This window comes from Petaurus breviceps, unplaced genomic scaffold (assembly GCF_028583685.1).
Source record: "Petaurus breviceps papuanus isolate PSGF00001 unplaced genomic scaffold, PetGlider_PUasm1.0 185, whole genome shotgun sequence".
Classification (NCBI taxonomy): Eukaryota; Metazoa; Chordata; class Mammalia; order Diprotodontia; family Petauridae; genus Petaurus; species Petaurus breviceps.
The window spans coordinates 5,250,374-5,264,230 of NW_027185797.1; the positions used below are offsets into that span (position 1 = coordinate 5,250,374).

The following is a 13,857-nucleotide window of genomic DNA, read 5'->3' on the forward strand; positions in this document are numbered from 1 at the left end:
AGGGAGGAAGGAAGGGAGGAAGGAAGGGAGGAAGGAAGGGAGGAAGGAAGGAAGGAAGGAAGGAAGGAAGGAAGGAAGGAAGGAAGGAAGGAAGGAAGGAAGGAAGGAAATATTTATTAAGCAAGTACTATGTGCTAGGCACTCTACTAAGTGCTTGGCAAATATTATTTCATTTGAACCTCACAACAACGCTCTAAGGTAGAACTATCATAAACCTCATTTTACAGATGAGGAAAATGAAGCAGAGGTCGAGTGACTTACCCAGAGTCACACAGCTAATAAGTGTCTGAGGCTGGATTTGACCTCAGATTTTCCTGACTCTAAGCCCAGTGCTCTATCCACTAAGCTGCCTAGATGCCTCAAAAAAGAAGTGCAGAGTCTCTGAATATCACAAGTGATAATCTTGTATTCTCTTTAAAAATTCATCAATCAGAAGCAAACTACTTGCTCTCTCTCTTCATTTTGTTTTGTTTCTTCTTCCTCGTTATCGATTCCATTCTTCCTTACGACTTGACTAATGTTTAATATGAAGCTATATGTAGAACCTATATCGGATTGCATTCTGCCATGGGAGGGGGAAGAGAGAGGGGAGGAGGGGGGAGAAAATTTGGAACTCAAAAAGTTGTGGAACTGAATGTTGTAAACTAAAAGTACATAAATTTTTAAAAATTATTTTTAGAAGATTCATCAATCATTTCCAAAATGGTATGTTGGGAAAAGTCCTGGATTGGAGGGAAAGGACTTGTGCGTCTCAGAGCCTCTGCAAACCTGGGCAATGATTTTCCACCTGCCAGTTCTGTGGTTTCCTCACCAGTAAAATAAGGGCTTTGTACTAGACTAGGGCATCTCTGAGGTCACTTCCCGCTCTAAATCCATGAATTATTTGTGCATAATTTAAGTTGATGGTTACCTGTGAGCCCATGGAGACTAACAAGTCACTTATGAGTGATCTGGAATCAACTCCCACCAGTAACACTTTCTAGCCTCTATGATGCTAGACCTGGAGAAAAGATAGCTAAGTGTTGGTATCGCAGGGTGGCGAGGTGAGGCTCAAAGGAACCAGAGCAGGAAAAACACCTTAGAAACTTAAGAGTTTCATAAAAATGTTGGTTATTATTGCCATTACTCACTTGTGCCAGTCTGGCTCCACTAATGACTATTCCACAACCTCTCCCCCCAGCTGAGGGAGGAATCTGTAGCAAAGAGAGAACTAGGCTTCCTGAAAGGATAATTTCAAACAGCCAGGGCCAGGTTCAATGTTCTGGACCAGCCACACTAGCGAGAGGGCACATCAGTAACACTTCTCTGGATCCCTGTGGAATAAAATTTACTGAAGTCTAGCACTTCTAAGCACTCAAAATCTCCCACTGTCATCATTATTTAATAGATGAGTAAAGCACAAGAAAGCTAGTTAACCTACCACTTTGTAGGCAAGGGCTTTATAGACCTTAAAGCATGTTAGAAATGTGAGTTATTATTATTACTATTACAGTAATGCCTTTACAAAATGACTTCTATTCCGTTTGAAGGCCAGAGTACTGCCTGGCACTTTGGGCCCAAGTCTTATTGCCCAGTACCATCCCAAAACTTCTACCACTGTTTCCAAATATACTGATCTTGGCATCCATTTCTCTCTTCCCTATTTACCTACTATAAACTCAAGCATTAATTCAGAAGGGAAGAATAAATGTCTTTACGTAACATATAGGATAAGTGTTAGTTATATGTTATGTAACATATCATTTGACCTTCACAAAAGTCCCACTCTAATGCCTCACTTTGGTATGAAGGGGACTATGGGTTTTCAAATGTTCTGCCAATAGAACACATGCTCTTGGCAGGTTCTATTCAAGGCTTTAAGAATGGTTCCAGCAACATATACCATTTATGCTGTCTGAAGACCAACCTGGTTAACTATGGAGAGGTTCAATACCAGAAGGGTGATGATTATGTGATAAATTCTTCAATCATACTGACCTTAGAAATAGATAAAATGAAAATGGATCCTTAGTCTTACATATGTAGCCCCTTGCCATTTTCTCAGTAATAATGCTAATGGTAGAAAGGAGAGTAGAGAGAACTAAGAACCACTTGATTTTTATAGTAATATTAAAGATTCTTGGAACCATTAGGACTCTTGGTGAGATCTTTCTCCAAAGAGCTATGAGTTGACCTACTAACAGAGGAGGTGAATCAGATCAATATTGCTACAGATGAAACCAGAAGACATAACAGTTACCAGTAAGTGGAAGGATGATTTGTAGGTTCTTCTTGGAGAAACAAATAAAGGATTGTGAGAGTTTGGTTTCAGCATGTGCCCTAAGGCAACAAGAAATATTATTCTATGAGACACTTGGATATCTCATTTGGGCATGATCATGATAAGAAATGGCAAAAAGACCATCATGAATATTATTACAGTTTATATATCAATATCTGTCATAGTTTGAAAAAGTAGAAAAATTATATGAAGGGCTTTATAAGTTATTCCAGACCTTAACACCCAGTAAATTCAGTATAAAGGTAGGCACAAGAAAAGAAAGTGAAAAAAACCCATGCTAGAAAATAAGGCTTGGGTTTAAGGAATTAAAGAGACTGAAAGGCTTTCAGATGACTCAGAAGTCTCAAATCTGTATATCATGACCTCTTTCTTTAAGAAGAGATTAGAGGAATTTCTAGAAGATAATTAGTGAAAGTTTACAAGAAAATTTGTCCTTAATATTCCCCTCAAAAACACAGCAGAAACAACCCAAAAAAGCAAAATTCCTAAAAAAAAAAATATTCACAGAGGAAAATTCTTCTTTAAAAAAAAAAAACATTCTTGGGGTGGCCAGGTAGCACAGCGAGTAAGAGCACTGGCTCCAGTGTCGGGATGACCTGGGGATCAAATCCGGGCTCAGATACTTAGCACCACACCCAGAAATAACTGGTTGTGTAACCTTGAGCAAGTTACTTAACCCGATTGCTTTAAAAATAAAAAAAAACACTCAAATGAGTAAACATAAGTTCTACTGCAGTGAAAAATATATTATATTAAAGAAACAAAATACCAATAGAAAATAGACTAAAAATACCAATAGAAAATATCAATATATACCAAAATACCAATGCCAACAGAATACCAATGGAAAAAGGCTAAAAAAAAACCAGCAAAAGTAGCACCAGATACAAAAGATATAATTTTCTCAGTACGATAAAAAGGGAATTACATGTGACTAAGGTATCTCAAGGCAAGATTATAATAAATTAATAAATTTCATAAATTTAGAAATATCTGAGGAAAGCATAAATAAAATAATGAATTCAATTTAATAAAACAGAATCATTTTACTGGGGTACAAAATACTGAAAACAAAGAGCAAGCAGATAATAAACCAAAAAACTATCCAATTGAAACAAATTTGAAAGTTTAGACAAAAGTGATGGATCTAAATGACAGAATAAGGAGAAAAAAACTTAAGAAGTAGCAAGCTTCCTGAAAAAAAGCGATGAAAAAATATCGCTAATGTATTTAAGGACATTCTATAAGATTACTCAGAAATTTTAAAAAATCTCTCAATATTGGGGAGGGGGGGAAAGGACCAGGTTACAAATTAACTGAATTCATAAGACACAAAGAAAATCGAATCCTTCCTTGTGCATCACTGTAAAGTTTTATGATCACATTGACAATAAGGTTATTTTAAAAGTAGCCAAGGACAAAGTCATCAGACATCAAAAATATATTCATTTGAATTGAGCAAGGTTTTTCTACAACCAGCAAAAATGAAATATACTAGAAAGTAAAATATGATATGTTGAAAGTTAATAAATAAAACATTTCTTCCCAACAAAGTTAAGCATTCTTTTAGAAGGCTTTTTTGGGAGGCAATCAGGGTTCAGTGACTTACCCAGGCTCACACAACTAGTAAATAAATATTTGAGGCTGGATTTGAACTCAGGTCCTCCTGACTCCATGCTCTATCCACTGTGCCACCCAGCTGCCCATTAAGCATTCTTTTTGAAGGCAAAAGATAATCATTTTAAAATTTCCATGAATGTGAGAAATGTAAGACATGAACTTTTAAAAAATCTTTTGCCATATAAAACCAACAGAAATACAGAGCCAGAGTCACATCACCAAACTAAAGACTAAATTAATATTCACTTTATAATATGATTAACTAGTCACTACCTTAAAGTAACAACATGGGGGGATTTTTAAATACAATAATATTATTTGCTTAGCAACTAAATAACACAAATAGGTTTGAAGTAGAAAGGGGGTATGAGAGAGGGAGGAAAGGCATAAGTTAATTTAAGACATTACAGAAAAACCAAAAATAATAATAACTGATACATATATTTCTAAGGTTTGCAAAATGCTTTACATAATTTAATTTACTCTATCTTTATAAAAACTTAGGAAAAAACACAGTACAAGCATTACTATCCCCATTTTACAAATGAGTAAACTGTGGCTCAGAGAGGTTAACAGGCTTGCCTATCATCTCATAACTAGTAAATACCAGAGGAGGGATTTGAATCCATATTTCTCCTCACTTAATTCCTGAATATTCTCCACTAGACCACATTGTCTCAGAAAAAAAATTGTGGGGCAGACTAATAAGAATGGAGAGGAGACAGAACAATCTCAAAACAATTATCTCATCTTAAATAGATAGAAGTAGAGTAGGGAAGTCTACTTTCCACAAAACTGACTGAAAATAGTACAAATTACAGGAACTGTTTAATTTTGTATGAGTTTGTATGGGTGTATATATGTCTGTTAAGGTTAGAAAATTATTATTATTGTGAATATTTATTGTTCTTTCTGGAAAATGATAATTAGAATGTAAGATTTTACAATTATATCCCTAAATGTAAATGAATTGAATTCCCTTTAAAAAAATAAAATAAATTGAATGCGTTAAAAAAAAAACATGCTACCTGTTATAAACCTACATAATGTACAAACAAACCTATAGATTTAAATTGATAGAACGGAAGAAAAATTACCATGTTTCAGTTTAGCTGGAAAAAAATGTGGAATTTTAGTGATAATAGCAGATAAAGATCAATATTAATGATAAAGCATTAAAAGAAATACACAAAAGAACTATGTACAACAATATTGATATCTTTATGAATAACTTTTAGTACAGTAACTAAATTTTATAAAAGAAAAGTTTACTGAGCTGTAAAAAAACAACATAATAAACCAACATAAGCAAACTAATAATTGTATAACATTTAATACTATACTGATAGAATCATAATATTATGCAAACAAATTAAAATAAGTTATGAATTTATTATAAAGCAGCAAAGAAACTGAATTTGTCAGATATATGGAGAAGATAGAATAAGAAAAACAGAAAATTCATACTTTTAAAAGTAGGGCATAATAAAATTATAAGTATATTTAGAAAAAAAAAGCAAAAACATTAAACTCTATATTTACAAATTATGTTGCAACAAAACCAGAACAAATAGGAACAATATTGTCAAAAGATATATTTATGAGGAAACCGGGAGCCACGGTGTGGGGAGTGCAGGCTAAGCCGCCCACTGCCTCTGTCACTAAGGCCCATTACAAAGCCTCCGACTCAAAGCGGGAGCAGTTCCGGAGGTACCTAGAGAAGTCGGGAGTGCTGGACACGCTCACCAAAGTATTGGTTGCCTTGTATGAAGAACCAGAAAAACTCCATAGCACGATGGATTTTCTAAAGCATCACTTAAGAGCTCCGACTCCAGAAAATCCAGAAATAGAGCTGCTTCACCTAGAATTGGCAGAGGTGAAAGAGAAATATGAAACTGTAGTAGAAAAAAACAAAAAACCGAAAACAAAGCTTGCTCAGTATGAATCACTTCAGGAGGAGAAGAGTGCTGAATAGGATTCTTCTCAGTTGAACAGGCACTGAAAACTGGCTTTGTATGATTTGCATAGTTTGTATAGTATATAAACAGTTTCTTATGGACAGATACTATAGAACTCTTCTAATATGTTAAATTCACTTATCACATTTAATTGTTGTAAAAACACTTAGAATCACTAATAAATAAACAATATAATTTTCTTTGGCTCATAAAGCAGGAAAATCAAAAGTAAATCCTGAGGAATTCTAAAAAAAAGATGTATTTATGTGGAAACTGAAATGACTTGTTGAATAATTCTTGGTTTATAAAATTATAGAAATAACAAATTATATTAAAGATAATTACAATGTACAATGTATCAAAATGTATGTGAGGCAGCCAAAACAACACTCAGAGGCAAATTTATATTCCTAGAAGATTATATTAAAATGAAAGTTAAAAAAAAAACAATTATTGAGTTGGATCTGCAGTTAAAGAAACTAGAAGGTGAATAAATCCATACACTAAAAACAAGTCCCAAACAACAAATCATCAGAATAAAAGGAAAAACCAATCATAGGAAGGAGGGAAAATCTCCCCACATACAACAAAATACTTATAGCATCACTTCTTGTGCTAGTAAAGAAGTGGAGACAAAGCAAATGCCCTTCAAATGGGGAAGGGCTAAAAAAATTATGGTACATGAATATAATGGAATATTATTGTACTATAAAAAATTACAACCATACCCTAGAGAGCATAGGAATAAATGGAGCTTATCTTAAAACGATAAGTAATATTCATCTAAACCCTCATCAAGCATGTTGTAATGGGGATAAAATAGAAGCCTCCCCAATATAATCGGGGTGAAGCAAGTATGATCATAATCACCTCTATTATTTAATGTTATTACTAGAAATGTTAACTCTAGCAATGAGAAGGAAAAGAAATTAAAGGAATTAGAATAGTCAACGAGGAAACAAAGCCATCACTCTTTGCAGATGATACTATGTTATATTTACGATATCTTAAAGAATCAACTAACAAACTACTTGAAATTATTGACAACTTTAGCAAAGTTGCAAGATATAAAATAAACCCACATAAGTCAGGAGTGTTTATATGTATTACCAACAAAGTCCAGAGGCAAGAGATAGAAAGAGAAATTCCATTTAAAATAACTGTAGACAATATAAAATATTTGGGAGTCTACCTGCCAAGTCAAACCCAGGAACTATATGAACACAACTGTAAAACACTTTTCACACAAGTAAAGTAAGATCTAAACAACTGAAAAAATATCAATTGCTCTCATGAGTAGGCCAAGCTAATACAATAATAATAATATAATAAAAATGACAGTTCTAAATTACCCACAGGGTGTTGGGGTTGGCGGTATGAGACCCCTGAGATCAGGATAATTCCTATGGTAGTTTGTGGCCCTTCCTTCATACTAGAGAAGTCTGAATTTTTTCTTTTTTTATGGGGTATTTACAATACCTTATTGTAAAATTTGGGTTAAGTATTTGGTCATGGTCTTCCTGTGCCATCTGCAGCTTCCACAAAATTGCACCAAAATTCCCATTTAATTTCTTAGGCTGACTCCCAATATACTGAAACTGTGATATGGAAAATCATGAAGTGTAAGGGATAACTGCATAGAACTGGGGAAAAACAAGTACTAGCCCAGCTGGGGTGGAACACAGCTCATGAAGGGGAATGGTATTATTAAGTGGAATTGCAACTGGAAGTGGAAATTTTCTGGATGAAGTCCCTTTGGGGCTCTTTCCTTTACATTAGCATCAAAGATGTCTTCCAAGAATCATCAGAAAAAGGAGAAGGGACATGTAGTGAGAAGTAGGGGTAACCCCTGAATAGCCCACAGCAACAGGACCAACAGAATGTTAACAGACTTAATGGGAGTCAGTCAGTCAACAAGCATTTATTAAGTACCTACTATTTGCCAGACACTGTGTGAAGGTCTCCAAAACAATGGGTAGATCCTTTCTGGAAAGTTTGTCACAGAATTTGTCAAGAATAACAAAAAATGGGTAGTGGCTTGTAATGTTGAAAGGAGTAACTGCAGTTATGAAACAACATGTCCACCAAAGACACTAATGCTCAAAGACCTTTCACTGAGCCAGATTAACTTTTTGAAGATTTAGGAATATAAGAGAATAGAAACCAATTTAGATATAGAAACATTCTAAAAACTCCCACTTGCCGTGAAAATGATGCCCAAAATTGTCTTTATGTATAACTGAAAAAATAAAATGCTATTAAACAAAACTACAACTAGCTATCAAAAACTATTTGACTTTGTGTTTGGTTAATTGAAAACAGTGGTTCAATGTAGCCAGTGCCAAAAATGCGCTCCCCATATGGACCAGTCAGTGCCAAAAATGTGTGTGTGTATATACACCCCATTGACAGTGGGTAGGTAATATCAATTCCATAAACGAAGGACAATGCAGTTCTTTCACAGACTACTTTTTAGTCCTACTAGGTCCTGATCTTCTTTGCTAAATCATGCTGACCCCTAGTGGTAAAAATTTTAAGTCAAAGATGTGGAATTAAGTAAAGTTAGATTATCTTTAGGGCAGCTAGGTGATACAATGGATAGCGTGCTGGGCCTGGAGTAGGGAAGATCTGAGTCTAATTCTGACCTCAGACACTTACTAGCTGTATGACTCTGGGCGAGTCACTTAACCCCTATTTGTCTCAGTACTTCATCTGTAAAATGGCTCCACACTGGAGAAGGAATAGCAAATTACTCCTGGTCCATGGGGTCCTAAATCAGGAATCAAATATGACTGAACAACAACAAACTATTGCTAATAAATCCATTATAGGTTCTTATCTCCTAGGCTAATGCTTTCTCCATAGCACAATGAATGAATGAATGAATGAGTGAGTGAGTGAGTGAATGAAAAAGCATTTACTAAGTACTTACCATATGCAATTCATTATATAAACTCAGAGGACCCAAATGGAAAAGTAAGACAGTCTCTGCCCTCAAGGACCTTATATTCTAATAAGGGGATAGGACACATACAGAAAGTTTCGACTTCAGGTCATATGGAGAAACACCACTGTCCTTCAGGTCCTTAGGCAGATAATAGCAATGACAAAAAAGCATATAGTAATGGATCTTCTTTGATATTATTTCCAATGAAAAAACCATTTCCATTTCTGATACTAACTCACTTGACAATGCCAAGGATTTGGGTAGTGAGAACTTTCTAATTCACTAATTCTGAGCTATGGCACTGAGGAGGTGGGAGCAGAAGCACCTACAGAGGCAGATGCCAGATCATATCCCCACAAGGGTTTCTTCCTTGGATGATGGCCACAGAGGGTGGGCTAGAAGAAGAGCTGATGGTCTGGGAGTCACTACTATCCCCAGGGCTCTTGGGCTCAGGATCTTGGATTATCTCTTTTGGTCGATGTGGCTAAACATATGATAGCTTCTGTCTCTCCCTCAAAGGTCCTTTCAGTTCCAGCTAGGCTGGCTTGCCTGCCGTCAGTGAAAAATCATTAGCAATTAAGGGGAAAGGCTGGCCCCTTCTCCATAAGAGCTGTTCCCCTGGGTGATACCTGTGGGAACTGGGCTGTGGACAGAGCCAGTGAATTGTGGGGCGCTGCTACTCCTGGAGCTCTTGAACTTCCTTGACTCATCACTGGCACCGAGTGCTGGTGGTGGCAGTCATGGAAGGCCATCCTTCCCACAGGTTATTCCTTTCAATGATGGCTTCAAGGGGCCAGCTTATAACAGGGTTTGTGTTGGGGGTGGGAAAGAGAAAGCATTGCTATTCCGTTGGGCTTCAGAGTCTTGGGCTGTCTCCAACAGGGTCTGAGGAGATCTGATGATCAAGGTGGTAGCAGTGGCTTGACTGAATTGGCACCTCTTGTCCCTCCCTCAGGATGCCAGGCTACATCTTCACTGTCATGGCATTTGGGAGCTGGAAGAACTTCAGGAATCACAGAATCATAGTCTGAAAAACCAGCTGTTGAGTCCATAGGTACAAGGGTACTATCCCCACTCCCTTTTCCACTAAGAAGCCCCTCTACTTTGGACCCAGGCAAGTGGTCCAACCACATTCATTTACCTTCTATGATAACATGGAGGAGAGATTCCCTTTTCCCTCACACTCTGACTTTCTTAAAGCATCAGCACTGTAGCCCAGGGGGGTAAACTCTATTTAAAACTTGGTTTGAGTTTCATGCTTACAGTTTTTTTTAAGGGATATTTAAAAAGTTACTTAATGTACAATATGAATCAAGAATAGGATAAGTATGTATTCCCTAAACACAAAAGGAATGCTAAACACAGAACATTCACATTCACACACACACACACACACACACACACATTCACAAAACAAGATCCACACAACACAACACAAGATCCAGAAACTTACCTCAAACCTACAGGTATAATCTTTTGGCAGGCTGGTACTTAAGCATCATCAGAATGTCAAGCAGTTTGTGGGATTTCTCATAAGGCTTTTATTTCACCTCAGTTCTGCCCTGTCCAAACAACCTCCAGTGCATCTGCTGACAAAACGGCCAGGTTTGTACTGAGTTTTTTGTCAAAGGTCATCCTCTCCAATGCAAAAGTTTCCCTCGTCACCAGCCAGCTACAGTCCCTGTACCCATGACTTCTCAAACTCACGAAGTCACTTTCTAGACTGGTCACTTCCACCTCAATGTCCAATCGACTACTCAGAAAAGAAAACACAACAGAAAAAGTGGCCAGGGCTCCATACCCACCCTTCTGCTACTGTCACAAATCAAGGGAAGGCTACAGAGCCACCCACAATTCTCCGCATCAAACCAAAGCAAAAAGTTCTTTTAGTGGGGGGGGAGGGGGGTCTACTATATCACTACAAGTATCCAAAAGATTCATCTTGTGCCCGAAGGTCACAGTGATGAGTCATCATCTCTCCCATATGCCCACTTCTCTCCTCTGACATTACATAATCCTGGCACAGGACTTTCTCACCCTATTCTGGAATATTACAATAGCCTTCTAGCTGATCTCTAAAACTCTCACTGGCACAAACTTGTCTCCAGTCTACATTCCACTCAGCTGTCAAATACATTTTAGTAAAGTATAATTCTGAAGCAACTAGGTGGCACTATGGACAGAGCGCTCAACCTGGAGTGAGGAAGACCTAAGTTCAAATCTGACCTCAGATACTGTTTAGCTGTATGACCCTGGGTGAGTCACTTACCCCTGTTTGCCTTAGTTCATCATCTATAAAATGAGATGGAGAAGGAAATGGCAAACTGCTCTCCAGGATATTTGCCAAGAAAATCCAAAGAGTCGGACATGACTGAAATGACTAAACAGCAACATAAAGTATTTTAAAGGCTTGAAAACGTCATATGTATGTTATCCTTTCTTGATCTTCACAACAATTCTGTGATGTTGGTTATTATTTTTGTTCAGTCACATCCAACTCTTCATGACCCCATTTGGGGTTTTCTAGGCAAAGATGCTGGAGTGACTTACCATTTCCTACCCTTCATGACATCTAATTGGCTCATTCTTTTGTTCAGAAAGCCACATCACAAAAGTAACAATACTGGACTTGGAGATAGATAGATAGATAGGTAGATAAATAGGTAGATACATACATACATAGACAGTCAGACAGATAGATGGATAGACACACAGACAGGATAGATAGACACAGATAGATACACATATACATGTGTGTATACATACATATATTTGTGTGTGTGTATCTGGGGGAGCATAAACTGCTTCGGAAAATTTAAAGCTCTACATAAATGTTATTTGTTATAATCTGTTATCATTTGATCATGGGGATCTTACTTGGAAACCCAATTCAGCTTCCCAGGTGGTGGCTCATACCTAATGAAACTTTATCCAGAATATCTCATCTTTGAATGACAAAATAATACATTCCAATTTAAATGAAAGGGCTTTTTAGATTATGTTTTGAGTAGTAAAAAGAACAAGGAAAAGAAAGGCCTAATGCTCAAGGTAGATGATGTAAGGGAATCAGATAACAGAGGGAAAGAAGAATTTTTCCGCTTCCATTTTTCTTCTGTCTAAGAGAATCATCCTGACTAAAAAAGATAGGGCAAAAATTATTATGAGAAGTCGAAACCCAAGATAAGTGAAGAGATACTAAGAAAACACCTACCTAGCTAGCTGAAAATGAATTCAAGCTACTTGGCCTGGACAAATGATATCCCAGCATACAGAAAGCCTTTGAAGATGTGATTGCTCAATTGCTGGTGACCTTTGAGAAAGCACTGAGAGGGGCTGCAGGATTGAGTGGGCAAATGTTGTTTCATTTTCAAAAAGAGGAAGAAGGTGAGGTGTCCTCATTACAGACCAGTGGGCTTCCTGGCCTATCTAGCGATGGAGTTTAAGTGAAGGCTGGATGACCACTTGACAGAACATCACAGGGCAGGTTCAAACACTGAATGACCTCTAAGGTTCCTTGTAACTCCAGCATCTGTGCTTTTATTATATCACAGCTTGGCAAATGTATTTTACATTTTCATTTGGATAGCCTCCAAGTATTGGCACTGAGTTAGTCAGAAGGTTAGGAAAATAAAAACTGCTCTCTGAATCTCTTAAAATGACTGATGGATCCAATTTGATAACCAAAAATTTTGCTTTTACTTCTATTAATAAATGGAACATAAAAATTAGTCCCAAGAACTGAAAGAATATATATATATATATATATATATATACACACATACATTTTTTGGCAGTTACAAAATGTAAATAGCTAAAGTAGTAGGGATAACAATCACATTTTCAGCATTTAAATTATATGTGAAATCGGGGTGGCCAGGTGTCACAGTGAGAAAGAGTGCTGACCAGGGAGAGCTGGGATCAGTTCCGGCCTCAGATACTTAACACCCACACAAAAAACCTGGCCGTGTAACCTTGAGCAAGTTACTTAACCCCAATTACTTAAAATAAATAAATTATATGTGAAATAAGACAAGTCTGATGGGATGTAGACTCAGTAAACGTGGAAGTTAAGTGTGTGACAAATGGTTAAATTTCAAGTAAGAGAAAGAACATGGTGTAAGTCAGGAAATGTTTCTTGGAATAAGGGAGTTCTGAGCTAGGTCTTGAAGGAAAATTAGGATTAGGATGGATGGTGAGAAGGGAGATTACATTTCAAGGAAGGTAGAATAACAGTCATGAAGGTGGGAAAAAACTCATTACTGTGGGGGGAAAATAACGAGATCAGATTGGCTAGAATGAATGAAGGCTGTTAGAGAGTAAGAGATGATGGCTTGATTGTGAAAGATTAGGGGAAGCAGCACTTAACAGAGCTCTGAATTGAGGAGCTTGGATTTGTTCCAATAAGTGATGGGAAACCATTGTCTGTTTTTTGAGTGGAATGACATAATTAAGTCCTCCATTAGTTACAAATTTCTTGAATATATCTAAAGAAGAGGTTTTTATTGCTTTTCTACCTACATAAATAATCTTAGAGACTTCTAATTATTCCTGACTTTTCTCCTTATTTGGAAATTCTTATGTTTGTCTTTTTCTCAGGTGCTTCTCCTTATCCTAGGGCAGGTAGGTGGTGCCATAGTTTATAGAGCCCCCAGCCTGGAGTTCAAATGTGGCCTCAGACACTTACCAGTTGTGGTAACTTGGGCAAGTCACTTCACCCTGTTGGCCTCAGTTTCCTCAGCTGTAAAATGGGCTAGAGAAGAAAACAGCAAACCATTCCAGTATCTCTGCTAAGAAAACCCCAAAGGTGGTCTCGAAGAGTCAGACACAACTGAAACGGCTGAACAACTTATTCTACATTCTCTCTAACACTCCACTCCTCTTCCATCTCACCAATTTATCTATCCTTCACTTTACTGCCAAAGTAATCTTCCTAATGCATAGCTCTGCCCACATTATTGTCCAGCTGAAAAACCTTAAATGAATCCCCCAACTGAATTAAATACGAATTCCTTTTTAGACAGTTAAATAATGCATAGAGTGCCAGGCCTGAA

General features: G+C 37.0%; 1 protein-coding gene and 1 pseudogene across 1 annotated transcript in view; one reads left to right on the forward strand and one right to left on the reverse strand.

The window, feature by feature from the left end:
- Positions 1 to 13,857, reverse strand: part of ACKR4 (atypical chemokine receptor 4) — a 781,696-nt gene that overhangs the window by 631,006 nt on the left and 136,833 nt on the right. The gene's annotated exons all lie outside the window — the stretch shown is intronic.
- On the forward strand, positions 5,502 to 5,876 carry LOC138161567 (c-Myc-binding protein pseudogene; annotated as a pseudogene).